Genomic DNA, 15,678 nt, shown 5'->3' on the forward strand with positions numbered 1-15,678 from the left:
GCAGCTGGTTCTGGCCTGGTGCCCTGGCAGAGTAGCAGCAGTTTCGTGTGTGTGTTTCTCTGCGTGTGTGGTGGCGTCTTGGAAAAGCCTCAAGACTGTGACAGCAATGGCATGCAGTGCTACGGCTGCAACTGCAAATAGAGCTCTTATCCTCTCCCCACTGTCCCTGTCTAAAGGCCTGTCGTTTTAAATGAATCCCGTCATGCAGAGGAGCAGATAGACACAAGAATCAATTAATACTCTCCTCGTTCCGACACTGAAACACCACAGAGTTTAAAACACCACGGAGGCGTGTGGAGACCTGTGTGTCGCAGTGTGTCGCAGTGTGTGTGTGTCCCAGCATGTGTTTGTTCCCTGTCTGACCAAAGATTGAATTTGAGCCCACTTTATCTCTGTGTGAAGTCATCTTTTTTCATCTTTAGCATGACTTTACATGCACATTAAATCAAATTGCTTCTCACATGACAAAACCCTCACGTTCATTGAGATTATACACCATGTCTTTACTCTCTGATCATACGACAGCTCTGTCTAGCTCTGCGGAGGACAGCTTATAAATGGTATTCTAGAAACAATAAAAAAAGCAACGTTTAGGAAAACTTCTAATCCAATATAGCAAGGATCATTGATTACGTCAAGAGCAGGTGATTGAACTGCCATGAAGGTATCACTTCCTAATGACAAATCTGTCATGTGGTAAATGTATCTCTCCACCAGTGATGATAGCCCCAAGGCAGTGAGGACATCTAAAGGGGCAGGGACAGAAAATAGGACAGTTAATGGTATTCTGTCCCATGGTATAACCTATGATGACAGGAAAGAGGAAGAAGGAAGGAAAAAAACAGAAGATGGGAGGAGATGATGGCTGAGGGCCAGTCAATAATAGACCTGCGTTATTACAGTGCTCACAAGGCTCTGCATTCCCATCCATCGATCTCTCTCTCTCTCTCTCTTCTTCTCTCTTTCTCTCACTCAAGCTTCTTCTCTTGCTTCTTCTCTCTCTCATTCTCTAAATTAAATTTGCTTTATTGGCATGACGTAACAATGTACATATTGCCGAAGCTTACTTTGGATATTTACCATATTAAAATACTAGCAATCCAAATTGTCAACAGGACAACAGTAATAACAATAACCAAGGGTCAAAATAACCATTGAACAATAACAACAGCTCTCTGCGTCCTCCCCCAACAGGACGTGTAGCATATTCTCATCAGAGAGGTCTTTGAAACCTCTCTAATTGTTTTATATTTTTGACATTTTTTCAGGAAATGCAGCTCTCTCGGGTTCTGCTGTGGTGCAGTGGTTGCACAGCCTTTCCCCTACAGGGAGACAGGTTTTCCTGTGTCTACCCATCTCAATGGCAAGGTTGTGCTCACTGAGCCTGTACTTTGTCAAGGTTTTTCTAAAGTTTTGATTAGTAACCATGTTGAAAATAGTTAGCCACTGTGTACTGCCGATTTAGGACCAGATAGCACTGCATTTTGCTTTGTGCTTGTGCTTGCATTTCCCAATAAGCAATGTAGTTTTGTTTTGACTGTGTTGTAATTTGGTTTATTCTGATTGATTGGATGTTCTGGTCCTGAGGCTTTAGTGTGTTAGTAGAACATGTTTGTGAACTCAGCCCCAGGACCAGCTGGATGAGGGGACTCAGCTCTTGGCATTGTAGGGCTTGATAATGATATGACAGCGGGTCACTGTATTTTAGATGTTTCCAAAACTTTTTTATTATTAGTGGATATTGGCCTAATTCTGCCCTGCATGCATTGTTTGTAGTTTTCCTCTGAACATGTGGGAGAATCTTACAGAACTCTGCATGCAGGGTTTCAATGGGGTGTTTGTCCCATTGGGGTGGCAGGGTAGCCTAGTGGTTAGAGCGTTGGACTAAGAACCAGAAGGTTGCAAGTTCAAATCCCTGAGCTGACAAGATACAAATCTGTCGTTCTGCCCCTGAACAGGCAGTTAACCCACTGTTCCTAGGCCGTCATTGAAAATAAGAATTTGTTCTTAACTGACTTGCCTAGTTAAATAAAGGTAAAAAAAAAAATTAAAATCTTGTTTTGCAAGTGGACCCCACACCTCGCTGACATAAAGTGCAATTGGTTCAATGACACATTCAATTAGTTTTAGCCAAATTGTAATAGATATTTCAATTTTAATTAGTTTTTTTAATTGGCGTAGAATGCCCTCTGTGCTTTCTCTCAGTTCATTCACTGTATCATTAAGCATTAAGGTGTCCAGTTGAAATTATTTTTAAACCTAAGTAATTGTAGTGTGTGCAGTACTCTATATATTGTGTATCAATTGAGAACTTTGGTCTAATAGCTGAAATCTGGATCTTCTCTGGAAAATAATAATTTTTGTATTTTTGGGTTTTACTGCCAGGGCCCAGGTCTAGCAGTACTACTCTAGCAGGTCCAGGCTCTGCTGTAGGCCATGTGCTGTGGGTGACAGCAGGCATAGGCCATCTGCGAATAGCAGGAATTTAACCTCTGAATTGTAGAGACTAACACCAGGGGCTGAGGATTTTTATAGAATAGTGGCCAATTCTTTGATGTAAATATTGAAGAGTGCAGGGCTCAGATTGCAACCCTGGCGAAGGTCCCGCCCCTGGTTAAAGAATTCTGTTCTTTTCTTGACAATTTTGATGCTGCACAAATTGATTTAATTTGGATTTTATGTCATGTTTTACTTCCTACACCAGTGGTTCCCAAACTTTTTATAGTCCCGTACCATTCAACCTCCAGCTGCATACCCTCTCAAATGTTGTTTTTTGAAGTCAATGTAAGACTGCCACACACACTATACGATACATTTATTACACATAAGAATGAGTGTGAGTTCGTCACAACCCAAGCTCGTGGGAAGGACCAGGGTACAAATAATAATATAATAATAATCAATAATTTTGCTCTTTAACCACCATCTTAAATATAAAACCTTATTTGTTCATCGAAAATTGTGAATAACTCACCACAGGTTAATAAGAAGGGTGTGCTTGAAAGGATGCACATAACTCTGCAATGATGAGTTGTATTGGAAAGAGTCTCAGTATTAAATCATTTTTCTACCCACAGTCTGTACCTGTATTTAGTTTTCATGCCAGTGAGAGCCGAGAATCCACTCTCACATAGGTACGTGGTTGCAAAGGGCATCAGTGTCTTAACAGCTTGATTTGCCAAGGCAGGATACTCTGAGTGCAGCCCAATCCAGAAATCTGGCAGTGGCTTCTGATTAAATTACATATTCACAGAACCGTTTGTTGCAATTTCGATGAGGCTCTCTTGTTCATATATCGGTATGTGGACTGGAGGCAGGTCATGAAAGGGATAACGAATCCAGTTGTTTGTGTCATCTATTCGGGAAAGTACCTGCGTAATTGTGCACATCCAACTCACTCAGGTGCTTCGCTATATCACATTTGACATTGTCCGTAAGCTTGAGTTCATTTGCACACAAAGAAATCATACAATGATGGAAAGACCTGTGTGTTGTCCTTGTTAATGCAGACAGAGAAGAGTTCCAACTTCTTAATCATAGCCTCAATTGTGTCCCGCACATTGAATATAGTTGCGGAGAATCCCTGTAATCCTAGAATCAGATCATTCAGGCGAGGAAAAAACATCACCCAGATAGGCCAGTGTTGTGAGAAACTCGTCATCATGCACACGGTCAGACAAGTGAAAACTTCAGTAAAGAAAACTTTTAGCTCTCAATAAAAGAAAATGTGTCAATAATTTGCCCCTTGATAACCAGCACACTTCTATGTGTGTATGCAGGGTCATTGCCCACGTCATTGCATAGTGCAGAAAATACATGAGAGTTCAGTGGTCTTGCTTTAACAAAGTTAACCATTTTCACTGTAGTGTCCAAAACGTCTTTCAATCTGTCACGCATTCCCTTGGCAGCAAGAAACTCTTGGTGGATGCTGCAGTGTACCCAAGTGGCATCGGGAGCAACTGCTTGCACGCGCGTTACCACTCCACTATGTCTCCCTGTCATGGCTTTTGTGCCATCAATACAGATACCAGCACATCTAGACCACCAAAGTCCATTTGATGTCACAAAGCTTTCCAGTACTTAAAACATATCCTCTCCTGTTGTCCTGGTTTCCAGTGGTTTGCAGAAGAGGATGTCTTCCTTAATTGACCCTCCATAAATGTAAAGAACATATACCTGGAGCTGTGCCAGGCCCGCCACGTCTGTGGACTCATCCAGCTGTAACGCATAGAATTCACTGGTTTGTATACGAAGCATATCTGCGGCAGCAGGCATATCTGCGGCAGCAGGAAGAATTAAGTCCTCCACAATAGTATGGGGCTTGCCTGTCCTTGCCACTCGGTAGCTCACCATATAAGACGCTTCTAGCCCCTTCTTATTAATGGTATCTGTTGCTTTTTTACATGTCTTACTACTCGAAAGTCGTCTTAATTCTTGCTCAAAAAACTCTTGTGGCTTAATTTTCAAATTTGAATGTGACTGAGGAAAGGCACTACTCCCAATATAAGTGAACCCCAAATCAATGTTGTTCTCATCATATTTGCGGCTCTGTGATGGTCCAACGTCCTTGTCTGTTCGGTGCTTTCCCGGGTAAGGGGGCAGTAACTATTCGGCAGCATCAGTTTCACAACTGTCAGTGTCCATTCTTGCTGGTCCTAACAACAACTGTATAATTACTGATGCTAGCATTGGATGTGCTCGTGGAAGCAGAACAACTTGTGTCATTGACAGGTGCAGATGTAGTACTGCTGGTAGTAGCAGTACTACCAGTAGAGCTGGTATGTGTCTCTATGGATGCGGGCCTTACTTCTTTTAACCATTTATCCATTTTCGAGCAAACGGAATGAGCAGCAGCTACGTTTAGCTACATACGGACCGTTAGTGGAATTCCCGCTAGAGAGTAACGGTTAATGTGATTGGATGTTAATTATTTGACTAGGCTACCTGTATTTGACATTGTGTTTTTATTTCGATAAACACTAGATGGTTTAATTTTATTTTTGGCAGTGAAACGAGGCTACTCAGGCGAGAAAAAAACCTCAGCCAAATGTATAGCCCTGTTAGAAAAAAAATATGGACTGTTTGAAAATGTGAAGAAAAAATGTGAATTATTACATTATTTGGCATACCCCGAAGGCATTGCGCATAGCCCAGTTTGGGAATACCTGTACAACACCACAATCTCATAACTTTGTGGAACAGTCCTGTATGCGAAATTGAATCAAATGCTATTTGGATGTCGATAAAGCAAGTGTACATTTTGGTATTATTTTGGTGGTCACGTTTATCTACCAGGGTGTGTAGGATGTAAATATGATCGGTCGTGCGATGTTTTGGTATAAATCCAATTTGGCTTTTACTCAAGACATTGTGCTTATTTTAAAAATTTGTTTTAGAATTTTTACCCCTTTTTCTCCCCAATTTCGTGGTATCCAATTGTTGTAGTAGCTACTATCTTGTCTCATCGCTACAACTCCCGTACGGGCTCGGGAGAGACGAAGGTTGAAAGTCATGCATCCTCCGATACACAACCCAACCAGCCGCACTGCTTCTTAACACAGCGCACATCCAACCCGGAAGCCAGCTGCACCAATGTGCCGGAGGAAACACTGTGTACCTGGCAACCTTGGTTAGCGCGCACTGTGCCCGTCCCGCCACAGGAGTCGCTGGTGCACGATGAGACAAAGACATCCCTACCGACCAAGCCCTCCCTAACCCGGACGACGCTAGGCCAATTGTGCGTCGCCCCACGGACCTCCCCGTCGCGGCCGGTTACGACAGAGCCTGGGCGTGAACCCAGAGTCTCTGATGGCACAGCTGGCGCTGCAGTACAGCACCCTTAACCACTGCGCCACCCGGGAGGCCCGACATTGTGCTTATTAACTTCTTGCGTCGAGCCAACCCGGATCCGGTATCATGACTACAGCCTCAAGCCCATTACCATAACGCAACGTTAACTATTCATGAAAATCGCAAATGAAATGAAATCAATATGCTAGCTCTCATGCTTAGCCTTTTGTTAACAACACTGTCATCTCAGGTTTTCAAAAATATGCTTCTCTACCATAGCAAACTAGCATTTAGCATTTAGCGTTAGCATTTAGCGTTAGCATTTAGCATTAGCATTAGCAGGCAACATTTTCACAAAAACCAGCAAAAACATTCAATAAATCATTTACCTTTGAAGAACTTCGGATGTTTTCAATGAGGAGACTCTCAGTTAGATAGCAAATGTTCAGTTTTTCCTGAAAGATTTTTTGTGCAGGAGAAATCGGTCCGTTTGGTGCGTCACGTTTGGCTACCAAAAAAAAACGAAAATTCAGTTATCCAAATGCCAAACTTTTTTCCAAATTAACTCCATAATATCGACTGAAACATGGCAAACGTTGTTTAGAACCAATCCTCAAGGTGTTTTTCACATATCTCTTCAATGATGTATCGTTCCTGGAAGTATGCGTCTCCTTCTGTATCGCATGGTAAAATGACTGCCACTGGGAATTACGCACCAATTTAGACAAAGGACACAGGACGGCCCCCTGGCAAATGTAGTCTCTTATGGCCAATCTTCCAATGATATGCCTACAAATACGTCACAATGCTGCAGACATCTTGGACGAACGGCAGAGCGCATAAGCTCGTTCACAGCATATTCACAGCCATATAAGGAGACGATAGTAAAACAGAGCGTCAAAAATCCTGCTCATTTCCTGTTTGAAGTTTCATCTTGGTTTCGCCTGTAAGATCAGTTCTGGGGCACTCACAGATAATATCTTTGCAGTTTTGAAAACGTCAGAGTGTTTTCTTTCCAAAGCTGGCAATTATATGCATAGTCGAGCATCTTTTCGTGACAAAATATTGTGCTTAAAACGGGCACGTTTTTTATACAATAATGACATAGCGCCCCCATAGGTTGAAGAGGTTAAGGAAGTTTAGAACTCTTTCATTTATACATTTATAATACTACAGAAAACCTTCCCCAGGTTACTGTTCACACAAATGCCTCTGTAATTGTTAGGGTCAAAATTGTCTCCGTTCTTAAAGATTGGGTTTAATCAGTCCTTGTTTCCAGATGTCAGGGAAATAACCTACACTCAGGATCAAATTAAAGTTTTAATATAGTCAATTGACATTTTGCACTAGTGAGTTTGAGCATCTCATTTAGGATGCCATCAGTTGCGCATGCTTATTTAAATTTGAGGGCCTGAAGTTTCTTATAGAGCTCCTGGTCAGTAATTGGGGAGTCCAATGGATTTTCATTGTCATGTATAGCTTTTTCTAATCCATTCAACTTTTTATGAATTTGGCATTGTTCTGTATCAATTTGAACGGTGTTGTTGAGTGTTTTAAAATGGGTTGTCCATAAGTCACCTTTTTGTATGGCTAATTCCTCTTGTTTAGATTCTTTCTTTTTTTCCCCAATTTTGCCATAGGTTGTTTGTGTTTATGGACTCCTCAATAGGTGTCAGCTGCTTGCTGTTGAACTGTGCTTTTTTTTTTTTTTAAATTTGAGTGTACGTTTATAGAGTTTTAAAGTCACACATTAATGAAGGTGTAATTCACCATTATTTGGGTCTCTGTGCTTTTGGTTGGAGAGTGTTCTAAGTTTTTTCCTTAAAATTTTACAATCTGCATCAAACCAGTTGTCATCTGTGGTCTTCTTGGTTTGTTTTTTTTATCAATTTCAGTTGTGCTTCTTTTGCCTGAATATATAGTTGATGTTTTTAACTGCTAGATTGATGCCTTCTTTACTGTGAGTGAATGTGGTATCCAGAAAGTTATCTAAGAGTGTCTGGATATTTTGGTTACTGGATGCTTTCTGGTATTCTTCTGTGCTGTTTTGGGCCCATCTGTATGAATTTATGATGTTGTACAGCTTGGGCTGTGAATGTGTGGTTGTTTCCTTGTCTGTTCTTTTGAGGAACAACGTAATTTGGCTGTGATCAGACAGAGGTGTTAGCGGCTTTGATGGTCAATGTCTGTGATCATATAGTCTACTGTACTGTGGCCAAGAGGTGAGCAATGGGTGAATCTTGTAAAGAGTCCCCCCATAACCTACCATTCACAAAGTACAGACCCAGGCTTCGACAGAGCTGTAATAGAGCCCTTCCGTTTTTGTTGACGGTGCTGTCACTGTTGTTTCTATGGGGGAGATGAAGACAGTTAGAAACAGTATGGCCTGTAATAAAGCTAGACTACCTGTCTAGTCTTTCGAGCCGTAAAGAACCAATCTGGCAATAATAAACAACACTTGATAATACCAGGTAAATACAGGACACTGACTGTAACAGGAGAGGACCGAGAGAGAGAGAGCTGGAAGAATAGGACCAGCAGTGTTCCAGGCATTGCTTATGTACTGTGAGGTGTTCAGATGCAGGCAGCCAGGTTACTTAACTTGTGTTGTGAGTGAACGCTGTGTACTAGGCTAGTATAAATCATCACACTGAGAAACAGGCAGGTCACATCACCTTGGCCCTCACAGTGTTCCAGTCAAAGCTCTCCATGAGAGAGAGAGAGAGACAGAGAGAGAGAGAGAGAGAGAGTGAGAGAGAGATAAAATACGAATCTTAATTGTGCTAGCTAGCCAAATGAAAATTTGTCAGCTAGTTTACCGTCTAGCTCCACCTGTACCAGCGCTAGCAGCACCAGCGCTAGCAGCACCAGCGCTAGCAGCACCAGCTAGCAGCACCAGGGCTAGCAGCACCAGCGCTAGCAGCACCAGCTAGCAGCACCAGCGCTAGCAGCTAGAAACAGTATGGCCTGTAATAAAGCTGTTACATCAGGTAGTGTTCCTGTGCGTGCATTTGTGTCCCCACAGATGAGCACATTTCACTGGGCCTGGAATTAACACGTCTCTTCCTCAAGGGTGGGGAAGATCTCCTCTGAGTAATATGGAGATTCTGAGGGGGGATATATATTTTTTAACCTTTATTTAACTAGGCAAGTCAGTTAAGAACAAATTCTTATTTTCAATGACGGCCTAGGAACAGTGGGTTAACTACCTGTTCAGGGGCAGAACGACAGCTCAGGTATTCGATCTTGCAGCCTTTCAGTTACTAGTCCAATGCTCTAACCACTAGGCTACCTGCCGCCCCATATATTGCACAAAGGAACACATCTTTTTCAGTCAGTACAAGTTATTTTTTCAGTTTTAACCAAATGTGATATTTACCAATGTTGAGGGGATCAATTAGATTTTGTTATTCGGATTTGTACCAAATGAGCAATCCTCCAGAGTCTCTGCCTCTATTGACAGAGCTGTGTTTCTGTGATGGCACAATAACCTCTCTGTAGCCTGTGGGACAGTGAGTGACAATATCTGCCTTACACCATGTCTCCTGCAGAATGACGACGTCAACATCTTTCAGATTTGTTTTGTTTTTTAAACTCCAGTGTAAAACTCTTCAGTCCAAAGGTTGATGAGTTTAGGCCCTGAATGTTCCACATGATAACTGATAACGATTTCATGTTACAAAAAGAAAGAATAGCACAGTCAGAAATACAGTTACTACTAACTATTAAGTTGTTAAGAGTGACATAAACAGGATAACAACAGACATGTTTTCTGTTATATTCCTATTCATTGAACAAGTCAACTTTTAGTGCAATAGGTGTGTGTGTGTGTGCGTGCGTCTGTGTGTATGTGCGGTTTAGTGCAGATATATTGGAGTAGCTGTTTAATCTCACTCAATCCTACAGGGTTCTCCTGTCCTCTGAGGACCTCCACGTAGCTGCGCTGGTCCTGCAGTTGGCCCTGTGGAGTGGGGCCAGGTCTGGGCTGGGGGGCTTCCTCTCTGGACTGGTAGAGGTGGTTGTCTGGTGCGGGGCAGTAGACTGGGCTCGGTCCAGTCCGGCTAAAGCGATGGAAGTGGTGACGCTCTGGTGGTGGGTGGGGTCTGTGGGGTGCGCTGGGTCTGGTGGGGCGTTGAGGGGGCCTGGGGCTCCTTGGTGGTGCAGTGTTCTCGTAGGGGTCTCTGGGTGGTCCTCTGTCCAGTGCAGCATGGGGTGTTTGTCTACCAAGTGCCACGTCCTTAGAGACTTGGCAAACATCCCTACTGTCTGCTTCCTCAGGTGGGAGTGGTCATGCAGATGCTCTGGAGTGATTGTTGGGTGGTGAGCAATGTGCACATTCGGGAGTAGGTCACACCTTCTGGTGATGTCAGCGTTGACTTTCTGAATGGTACGGGGATGAAAGTCTTTGTGTAGCAGCAGAGTGGAGATGGTGATGTGGGAGTTGGGGAACCGCTCAGAGGCACTCTCTGCTACTCTGTTGACCAGGCTGCCTACTCTCTCCTGCTCCTCTCGCAGGTTGTTGGTGCCGTTGTGAATAATAATGTGGCCTGATGTGCCAAAGTCAGGCATCCTGCATTTTTGGGCACCATATTTTGGACACCTTGTGGTGGGCGAAGAGTTTATCCTCTTGGATGAATTTCCCATTTGAGTCAATGAGGATGGCTACCTCAGTGGGTTTTACCAGAGTAGTGGGTTTATGGTCTGGGGCTGGAGTACACATGGCCTGTGTACAAGGAGGGGTGTGTGGGGGTGTGTCAGGGGGGGGGGGGGGGCATAGAGCTTCTCTCTATTGTAGGTGTCCCCATGTGAACCTCCTTGTTGACTGGGGTTGTTGACTGGGGAGTTGTGGGTAAAGGTGGGTCAGTGGGGGTAGGGGTGGTGAAAGGGCTGCAGCTTCTCTCTAGGAGTCTCTACACTCTGCGCTCTGTGCTGCAGCACCCTTTTGATGACAGACAACTCTTTTGCCATCTCCTCCTTTACCTGCACTAGCTCTCTCCTCATGGTGGCCTTTACCTCCTCAAGCGTTGTGGTAAGGCTCTCTCTCAGCTCCTGAACAGAGTTCTTCAGCTGGGTCCTGCACTGGTTGATCTGGTCCTGTAGAAGCTCTGTGTCTGGGCTGGGAGGTTGTAATGCTGGGGGCCAGCTCCTTTAGCTCAGTAACCCATACCTCTAACAGAGCCAGCCCGTCTCTCAGCAGGCTGATTGTAGTGTGGTCTTGGCTCTGGTGGTCGTAGGCAGGCAAGGGGGAGAATAGACCTGTTGTGTGGGTCTGGGCCTGGGCTCCTGCAGTTGGAGTGCCTGAGGTGAGGGGAGAGGTCGGGGTGCTGTCCTTGCTGTCTGTGTAAAATAATAGGTTTGTAAGAGTCCTGTTGTTTGAGCAGTCAATTTGATTTCTGCTGGAAATTCAAAAAGGGGGGGGAAGTCTCCCCGTCGCTGCTGCCGCTGGTGCTGCTAGCGCTGGTGCTGCTAGCGCTGGTGCTGCTAGCGCTGGTACAGGTGGAGCTAGACGGTAAACTAGCTGACAAATTTTCATTTGGCTAGCTAGCACAATTAATTAATTAATTAATTGGTGCTGCTTCAGTGGCCATGTTGCTATGGTTACCACCAGTAAACAGGTGGAGCTTGACGGTAAACTAGCTGACAAATCTCTCTCTCTCTCTCTCTCTCTCTCTCTCTGATGGAGAGCTTTGACTGGAACACTGTGAGGGCCAAGGTGATGTGACCTGCCTGTTTCTCAGTGTGATGATTTATACTAGCCTAGTACACAGCGTTCACTCACAACACAAGTTAAGTAACCTGGCTGCCTGCATCTGAACACCTCACAGTACAGAAGCAATGCCTGGAACACTGCTGGTCCTATTCTTCCAGCTCTCTCTCTCTCGGTCCTCTCCTGTTACAGTCAGTGTCCTGTATTTACCTGGTATTATCAAGTGTTGTTTATTATTACCAGATTGGTTCTTTACGGCTCGAAAGACTAGACAGGTAGGCTGACTGTCTTTGACAGAATTGCACTTCCTCTGCAGTATATGCCCTATCAGTTTTAGCTCAGTGTTGAATGGATTATATTGTATCTCTATGGTCTTTGCTCAAAGCTTATGTAACCCTGTCAATGCTGTCTGCTGGTTTATAGAGGACATATAATGCCTTTTGACTGGGCAGTCTGCACTGTCTGTAGTGGGTTGCTCGGTACTGTAATTGATTTGGACATTGCATATCAAGAGGGTTATTGGTAGTCGAGGTAGAATGGCAATACACTCTACAGTACAAACAGTAATTCTACAGAGAAACTATTTTACTTTCTCCTCACTCCTCTTTCTCCTTCTGTTTATCATCCTGTGTTATAATCAGATGCCCCTGGTTGTCACCTCCTTTGTTTTAGTGTTTTCCCAGTGTTTCTCTCCCTTATGCCGTCTCATGCTGTTATGGTTGATGTTTCCGAGGCTTAATAAAGGAGTGTTTACTTTTAAGCAATAAGGCACTAGCGGAGGAATACAGATAGTCACTGGTAAATGCCGTTGTTCGGCCCAACGCAATAGCCAAACCAAACACAATTCAATATTGTTAAAGAATAGGTCCAAATTAAATCAAACTTTATTTAAAGTGGACTTAAAGTTTGATTTGATTTAGTCCTTTTCTTTAACTTAGATTTTGAAATGGTTGAAATGGAGTCATGAATCTAACAAAAAAATTATTAATTTGTAGACAAACTGGATATTGAGTTTTGTTTGGTTGTCAACGCAACCAAATATCAACATTTGAAGGAGATGTATATTCTGTTTGGATAGTTCCATCTGTGCCACTGACTTAGTCTGGCTATAATACCAGTTTGTCTACAAATGAATAATTAATATGCACTTTAAATGAAGTTTGATTTGATTTAGTCCTATTGTTAACACATGCATATGTCAAGTAAACCAAACATTTGTGTTGTGCTTTTAGATGGTTGAAAGCATAGTGATACATTGGGAATTCACCAAACTTCTGGCTGTCTTTTTGAGTGGGTGAATAAAGGCTCAAATCTCATTTTATCAATGTCTCCACCAAATTTTAACAAAACGACCACGCTGAAATGACGTGATGTGCCCATTTTGTTTGAGCTTTTCTTCTATTGGCATTTAATACATCCATGATGATGATGATGATGATGCATGATTTTGACTGGCATAGAAAAAGTTGTCTCGTCTGAGCACTGCACATTGTTCACTCTCTCTCTACAGGGGAGTTTGCATTTCAAAAGTGAAACAAATCTTCCGGGGTCAGACAGGCTTATATTAACCCCCGCAGTACCAAACTGAATGCTAGGCTGGAAGCAAGGTAAATAATGTGCGAGAGATAAATACAATGATTCAGACATGATATTCTTATGGAGGCACAGTGATCAGTTTCAGATGGAACTGTTAGCAGGAATAGTGTGTCTGTGATACAATACAGCACGGCTTGGAACGCTGCTCATCCAATCAGCATCCAGGATACAAACAACACGTTTTATAATTCCGATGATGTATTATTATCTCTGAAATACAGCCTATGCTCTGTAGGAGGGGAGAGAAGAGGAGGGGGGGATGGTCGCCACTGTGGTGATAGAGTGCAAAGGATGACTCTTAATATTTCTCTGCCTTATTCTGGTCGTCTATACTGTGCAGTAGATGAAAGGACTGGTTCTCTCTGACTTTAGTATGTAATTGACATCGAGGAGAGGAAGGGAGGAGTGGAGCGCGTAGGAGAGAGGATAGAAGAGGAGAGGAGATGAGAGAGCCTCTGAAGGACTGAACACTCAGTGAGCACAGAGAGAGAAAGAGGCCTCGGCCTCGGAATGACAGCAAAACAGCCGAAGAGTACTAAGCCAAGGTAACACACCCCAATGCAGCCGTCCATACAACCCCTGTCTCTACTGTGTTCATTTCTCCTATTATTCTCTCTATCAAATTCAAAGTGATTAGAATAGAACACAGTTAACTCACCATAAACTCTCAGTGAATTACTAAGATTCTGTATTGTTAGGCATTTGTTAATGGACAGTATTTTGAAGCAAGATTTAAACCCCTTCTCTACCACTTCAGGAATCCTGACACTCTCAGGACAGTTTCACAAAGCACGTAAAAGGTTTACCTGAGTAAACTGCAGTGTACAACACCTGTGTCCATCCCAGTAGAATAAAGAGACCTCTCCCTGAACTGTCAGAGATATTGTTGGGTTTCACAATAAAATGGCACTATTACAGTGTGGTTACAACGCAGACCCCTATCTCAACAAAGCAGTCTTGTTTTGCATCAGAACATACAATATCTGTAAATAGAATGTATTTACATTTATTTGACCAGTTTAGTCTCATTGAGATGAACAATCTCTTTTACAAGAGAGACCTGGCCAAAATAGCAGCACACAAAGTTGCAGACACGTTGACAACTTAAAACACAAAGCACTAGAATTGATATACATACTTTCAATTGAACAGCAATATGACACATTGAACAGCAAGATGACACATTGAACAGCAAGATGACACATTGAACAGCAAGATGACACATTGAACAGCAAGATGACACATTGAACAGCAAGATGACACATTGAACAGCAAGATGACACATTGAACAGCAAGATGACACATTGAACAGCAAGATGACACATTGAACAGCAAGATGACACATTGAACAGCAAGATGACACATTGAACAGCAAGATGTTCTGTGAACGTGTGGTGCAACTAGAGGTCAAAACATTGACAGTCCCCCACTTCATTTTCCACCATAGAGTTTAACCAAGCTTTTAAACTCATTTAAAGGGATGAGCTCCTGTCATTTCAGGACCTTTTTAAGCTTGCTCGATGCAGAAGGGGCAAAGAACTGTAAAACATTTCCCCCCCTGCTCTGTATTAGATTAGGTAGATGTCTCAATGTGACCTTATAAATAAAAACATACCAAGGATTTAGCCAGCCCACTCTCATACAGAGGGCACAGTGATGTGTGAGAGCTTTGGAGTTTGTCACAAACCTCAGCGCCCCATGGTACACAGTGTCCAGTATATGTCATGACGTCACAGGGGCATACATGGTCCTGGATATGAAATGACGCCAGAACCATCATCCTCTCCTCCTCCGGTCATCCTCTCTTCTATCTCTGTTCTCTGGTTACCAGAGAAGCCCTGGCCCAATCTAAAACACAGGCGCAAAATCGATAGCCAATCACCCAGCAGAGACACAGAGAGCTGTATGTGGTTAACCTGAGGGTGAAATGTTTCCACTCATTGATAAAAAAGAAACACAGTAATTTAGTAAAGATGTTTCAATGCCTTCAGGTAGATTGTGAGTGTGTGTGTGTGTGCGCTTTCACAGAAGTAATAAAAGCCCATGAGAGGGACCTCAGTGAGGTTGATTGTATAATAATATAGGGATCCTCTCACGGCACGCTGCTAAATAAAATAAGAACATAGGCAGTAACATACAGAGAGGGCCTCTACTTCCACTTATCCTCTAGGTTTGAGATGGATCACTCATGAACTGCCAATGCAGGAGGCATCCGAAGCATGACCAAACTAAAGTCAAAGTGTGTGTGTGTGTGTGTGTGTTGGTGTCTACCATTTAGTGTATTATCCCCACATAAACAGAACATCTGAATCTTAATACAAAGTCTTTCCTCAGGTGGCTCCACAGGCTTAGTCATTAAACAGAACAAGCTGTGTGTGATTCATATTCTGGATGATGTGATGTGAGAAAGGTTGCCTTCTTAAAGTGGTCTGTAATGGGCCATGGTAACTGTTGCTGCATGATAACAACACTGAGAGGGAGACAGAATAATAAACCATTTCTGGTTGGCACCTCGATGGCTTTGAATGTCTTCTCTCTGTGCATAGTCCCTTTAGGCAGGACCCAGAGAAGGGAAACGGGCTATA

Source organism: Oncorhynchus nerka, linkage group LG7, assembly GCF_034236695.1.
Source record: "Oncorhynchus nerka isolate Pitt River linkage group LG7, Oner_Uvic_2.0, whole genome shotgun sequence".
In the NCBI taxonomy this organism is placed as follows: Eukaryota; Metazoa; Chordata; class Actinopteri; order Salmoniformes; family Salmonidae; genus Oncorhynchus; species Oncorhynchus nerka.